Below are 6,459 nucleotides of genomic sequence, written 5' to 3' on the forward strand. Positions count from 1 at the left end.
CCCTTTTCTCCATATTCTCTCTACCATTTATTGTTTGTATTCTATCTGCCATTCTGATCGGTGTGGTACAAAATCTCAGTGTAGTTTTGATTTGCCTTTTGCTAATTGTTAATGATGTTGAACATTTTTTAATATATTTGTTTGTTATTTGTATTTCTTCTTTTGAGAAGTGTCTGTTTAATTCATTTGCCCATTTATTAATTGGAGCATTTTTTGGGGTGTTAAGATTTTTGGTGTTCTTTATAATATTATACATAATAATCCTCTTCCAGAAAAGTAGCTGGCAAAGATTTTATCCTATTCTGTATGTTCTCTCTTTCCTTTCTTAATTGTTTCCTTTTCTGTGCAGAAACTTTTAATTTGATGCCCTCCATTTATTAATTCTTGGCGTAATTTCCTGAATTTTAGGGGTCCTATTGAGAAAGCCATTGCCTGTGCCTATATGCTGGACTATTCATCCTATGTTTTCTTCTAGGAGTTGCATTGTTTCTGGTCTAATTTCTAGGTCTTTGATTCATTGTGAGTTGATTTTTGTGCAGGGTAAGAGATAAGTAAGTCTAGTGTCATTATTACAAATGGATAACCAGTTTTCCCAGCACCATTTGTTAGAGGGACTGCCTTCAATGTATGTAAAACAGGCAGTCTTTACTTTTTACCAGCACATGCCTCTGAACACTAAACATAAAACAGAACATGGTAAAAATTTTCTCATTGGTATTATCTTATACTTGAGGGGTGAATTTCTGACCGAAAGATGAGTATTGGATAAAGCTTTCATTTGACTACCAAAAAATGATATTAGAAACCTTTTTGATTTTCAAATTAGAAATAGCATCCATAAATGAGTATATATATGTATGGCATGTACTGATACTAAAAGATCACAGGGTACCAAACAAGACAAATATACCTAGTGTCAAAAATGTATTTAGTGTCAGCAGTGTTAACCTGCTAGAAGCTTTCACAATTTCAGAGACTCAGTGATGTTTGAAATAGAAATATTGTTTTTTCACTCAACAAATATTTATTACTATGTGAAAAGGAGTGTTCTAGGCTCATTTCCTGCAACAAAACAAAAATTCCTTCCCTTGTGTTGCTTTTTGGATCAAATAGAAAATGACAGGAGTAAAATATATAATATTTAAGGTTTCGAAAACTCCTATAAAAAAGCAGGAAAAGGGAGTACACAGTTTTAAAGGAAGGAGTGCATTTAAATTTTAGATAGGATGGCTTAATTAAGAAGGTGGATTCTTATTGAAGGAACACTTTTAGAAAGAAGAAAGACAGGAAAAGAAAGGGATACTTCACATTAGAATAGCATTAGATATTATTATGCCTTATTTTACAAATGAAAAGTTCGTGGATCAGTGTTTCACTCAGGCTGGATACCTGACTCTCAGTCCTCCTGTTAGTGCTTTGTTTCTTGTGAAAAACACCTTTAGGTCTAAACCAGAAGCATTAGGAGCCTTTTCTTGGTCTGAAATCCCACTGAGGAGGAAGTTTCACTTTGGAATTTGAGTTTGTTCATAGCCACATAATTAAGCATAATGCCTCTGTAAGCTTAAAATGAGGCCTGAGCTACTGCAGAGAAGTGCCATAACTTCTCATTTATTGTAAGCCATAACAACTTATAAAAAATTTGAGTGTGTTCACTACTAGTGCTTCAATTAAGACAAAGAATAGCAAGAAAAGGCACTATATCCTCTGTTGGAAAAGATTTTTGCAATACAGCATCATGCCCTTAGATGGGAATTCCAATTGGTCAAGTTTCTAGAGATGATTTTTCAAGATTTATATCTGAGCTCAAGACGTTACAGTTATTCCTGATCATTGAAAATACTGTTTAGTTTGAACAGAATATCTAGATGATTAAGTGTAGTTTTCATTTTTGATGTACTATAAAATATTTAGCAGTTTGTAGGTCAAACGTTGATCATGATCATAGGTGATCATGATGATCACCTATAGGTAGTAAAAATAGTTAAGGAGAAAATATCTTTAATTTTCTAAAAGTTATTAACTAGCCATATTAACCTGGGATAAGTCCCTCTCCCTGTTTAGATCTAAGGCTCATCATTGTATCATGAATGGGGGTGGGCTATTAGAGTATTTAAACTCTGAAATTATAAGATTCTGGTTTTATTTGACTCTGAGAAATCATTTATAGAAAGATTAAGGACATAGTTTTTGATTCCCTGGGAATTAAAAAAATCAGAGAGATTGTACACATAAATACTCTTCTGCTACACTATTGCTGCTCAATTTAGGCCTTTTTTCCCTTCTGAATTACTACAATATCTGACCACTCTACATTAATTTTCCTTAAGGAAGTGTTTTTATTTATTTTTATTTTTTTATTGTAAACAAATGGGATACATGTTGTTTCTCTATTTGTACATGGAGTCAAGGAATACCATTTGTGTAATCATAAATTTACATAGGGCAATGTTGTTTGATTCATTCTGTTATTTTTTTCCTTCCCCCCCACCCCCCCACCCCTCTTTTCCCTCTATACAGTCCTTCCTTCCTCCATGCTTACCACCCTCCTTATCCTTAACCCTAAAAACACCCCTAACCCTAATGTTAACACCTCCCACCCCCAATTATATGTCCTCATCCGCTTATCAGTGAGATCATTCATCCTTCAGTTTTTTGAGATTGGCTTATCTCACTTAGCATGATATTCTCCAATTTCATCCATTTGCCTGAAAATGCCATAATTCTATCATTCTTCATGGCAGAGTAATATTCCATTGTATATATATGCCACAGTTTCTTTATCCATTCATCAACTGAAGGGCATCTAGGTTGGTTCCACAATCTGGCTATTGTGAATTGAGCTGCTATGGACATTGATGTGGCTGTATCTCTGTAGTATGCTGATTTTAAGTCCTTTGGGTATAGGCCAAGGAGTGGGATAGCTGAGTCAAATGGTGGTTCCATTCCAAGCTTTCTGAGGAATCTCCATACTGCTTTCCAGAGTGGCTGCACTAATTTGCAACCCCACCAACAATGTATGAGTGTATGAGTTTTCTCCCTCTTTCTCTTTGTTAGTGTGGCTAAGGGTTTATCAATTTTGTTTATTTTTTCAAAGAACCAACTATTTATTTTGTTAATTTTTCCAATTGTTTCTTTTGTTTCAATTTTGTTGATTTTGGCTCTGATTTTAACTATTTCCTGTCTTCTACTACTTTTGGTGTTGGTCTGCTCTTCTTTTCTAGGGCTTTGAACTGTAGTGTTAAGTCATTTATTTGTTGATTTCTACTTCTTTTGTTGAATGTGCCCCATGAAATAAATCTTCTAAGTACTACTTTCATAGTGTCCCAGAGATTTTGATATGATGTGTCTTTGTTCTCGTTTACTTCTAAGAATTTTTTTATTTCCCTCCTGATGTCTCCTGTTATCCATTCATCATATAATAGTGTATTATTTAATCTCCAGGTATTGGAGAAGTTTCTGTTTTTTATTGTCATTTATTTCTAATTTCAATCCATTTGATCTGATAGAGTACAAGGTAGTATCTCTATCTTCTTGTATTTGCTAACAGTAGCTTTGTGGCATAAAATATGGTCTATTTTAGAGAAGGATCCATGTGCTGCTGAGAAGAAAGTGTGTTCATTCTTTGTTGGATGGTATATTCTATACATGTTGGTTAAGTCTAAATTGTTGATTGTGTTATTGAGATCTATGGTTTCTTTGTTCAATTTTTGTTTGGAATTTCTATCCAGTGGTGAGAGAGGTGTGTTAAAATCACCTAGTATTATTGTGTTGTGGTCTATTTGATTTCTGGAATTGAGAAGGATTTGTGTGACGTACATGGATGAGCCAATGTTCAGAGCATAGATATTTATGATTGTTATGTCTTGCTGATTTATGCTTCCCTTAAGCAGTATGTAATGTCCTTCTTTATCCCTTCTGACTAGTTTTGGCTTGAATCCACATTATCTGAAATGAGGATGGATACTCCAGCTTTTTTGCTGTGTCCGTGTGCATGGTATGTTTTTCCCCATCCTTTCACCTTTAGTCTATGGGTATCTCTTTCTATGAGATGAGTCTCCTGCAGGCAGCATATTGTTGGATTTTTCTTTTTAATCCAATCTGCCAGTCTATGTCTTTTGATTGATGAGTTCAGGTCATTAACATTCAGGGTTATTATTGTGATATGATTTGTATTCCCAGTCATTTGACTCATTTTTGTTTTTTGACATGATTTGGTTTCTCCTTTATTTGGCTATTCCTTTAGGCTAGTTCCTCCCATTGCTGATTTGCATCGTTGTTTTTCATCTCTTCCTCATGGAATATTTTGCTGAGAATGTTCTGTAATGCCGGCTTTCTTTATGTAAATTCCTTTAGCTTTTGTTTATCATGGAAGGATCTTATTTCATCATCAAATCTGAAAGTAAGTTTTGCTGGGTATAAGATTCTTGGTTGGCATCCATTTTCTTTCAGGGCTTGGTAAATGTTGTTCTAGGCCCTTCTAGATTTTAGGGTCTGAATTGAAAAATCTGGTATTCTTATTGTTTTCCCCCTGAATGTAATTTGATTCTTTTCTCTCACGGCCTTTAAAATTCTGTCTTTATTTTGTATGTTAGGTATTTTCATAATAATGTGCCTTAGTGTGGGTCTGTTGTGATTTTGTATATTTGGAGTCCTATAAGCCTCTTGTACTTGGTTTTCCATTTCATTGTTCAGATTTGGGAAATTTTCTGATATTATTTCATTGAATAGATTGTTCATTCCTTTGGTTTGTTTCTCTAAGCCTTCCTCAATCCCAATAATTCTTAAATTTGGCCTTTTCATGATATCCCATAATTCTTGGAGATTCTGTTCATGATTTCTTACCATCTTCTCTGTTTGGTCAACTTTGTTTTCAAGGTTAAATATTTTTCTTCAATGACTGAGGTTCTGTCTTCCAAGTGTTCTATCCTATTGGTTATGCTTTCTATGGAGTTTTACCTTGGTTTATTGTTTCCTTCATTTCAAGGATTTCTGTTTGTTTTTTTTTTTCAGTATCTCTCTTTATTGAAATGATCTCTTGCTTCCCGTATTTGCTCTTTTAACTGTTGATTGGTGCGATCATTTAATGCCTGCATTTGCTCTTTCATCTCCTCCTTCAATGCCTGCATTTGCTCTTTCATCTCCTCATTTGCTTCCCTGATTGTTTTAATTATGTACATTCTGAACTCCCTTTCTGTCATTTCTTCTGCTGTACTGTCATTGGGTTTTATTGATATAGTATCTAGGTTTGTTCTGAACTCCCTTTCTGACATTTCTTCTGCTGTACTGTCATTGGGTTTTATTGATATAGTATCTAGGTTTGTTTGGGACATTTTCTTCCCTTGTTTTCTCATATTGGTCAGATGTCAATGGAACCCTGAGATATTGCAGATTTCCTCTATTGGCTTATATTGTCCCTGTAGATTTCCAGTGTATCACCTCCCAGCCTTCAGTAGCCTGAAGTCTTGGAGGAACTTGATAATGCAGTGCTTCCGAAGAAAGCTTCCCCTAGCCCGCTATTGGTTGCAGGACTTGGAGCTGGCTCTGTGAAAAATGGCTCTCACTGGGGGGCCTGCTCCGAGAAGCTGGCCGTGTGGGGGGAGCCCACCGCTGGAGTGTGGAAGGCTACCTGGGGAAGACTGTAGCTGCCCTGCCCTGCTCTGATAAGCCACCCCTATCTGTGCCTGCCGCCCAGGCCGAGCTTCACCCTGTGGGGGAGACTCACCTGTGGCTCTATTTAAGTCCGAGTCTCTCAATGCCTCCCCTTCTTGAATCCTGGGATCTGGTGTGATTGGAGATGCAGTCATCCTCTAGTCCGCCATCTTGGATCGCCCCGTGGAAGGACCCTGCAGTTGGAGGGAGCAGGGCCACCTGGAGAAGTCTCTGGCTGCCCTGCCCTGGTCCCAGAGGCTGCCTGTGAGTTGGAACTCTCTGCTGGCTCGGGGACTTGTGGCTGGCTGTGTGTAGAAAGGCTCCTACTGGGCGGTCTGCTCCGAGAAGCTAGCCTTGAAAGCCAACTCCTGCCAGAGGGGGTCGGGCTGCTTGGGTAAGTCCCTGGCTGCCCTATCCTGGTCCCTGAAGCTGCCTGCGGGTCAGAGCTTGCCACGCTGGCTCTGGGACTTGGAGCTGGTTCTGTGCAGAAAAGGTCTCACTGGGAGGCCTGCACTGAGAAGCTGGAGAAGCTGGCCGTGTGGGAGGATCCCACCGCCGGAGTGAGCAGGGCTACCTGAGGAAGACTCTAGCTGCCCTGCCCTACTCTGATAAGCTGCTCCTATCCGGGCCTGCCGCCCAGGCCAAGCTTCACCCGGTGGGGGAGACTCACCCCGTGGCTCTATTTTAGTCCGAGTCTCTCAATGCCTCCCCTTCTTGAATCCTGGGTTCTGGAGTGACTGGAGATGCAGTCACCCTCTAGTCCGCCATCTTGGATCCTTAAGGAAGTCTTTCTTTACGTCATTCTCTTGC

The sequence above is a fragment of the Sciurus carolinensis genome, chromosome X (genome assembly GCF_902686445.1).
Source record: "Sciurus carolinensis chromosome X, mSciCar1.2, whole genome shotgun sequence".
NCBI lineage: Eukaryota > Metazoa > Chordata > Mammalia > Rodentia > Sciuridae > Sciurus > Sciurus carolinensis.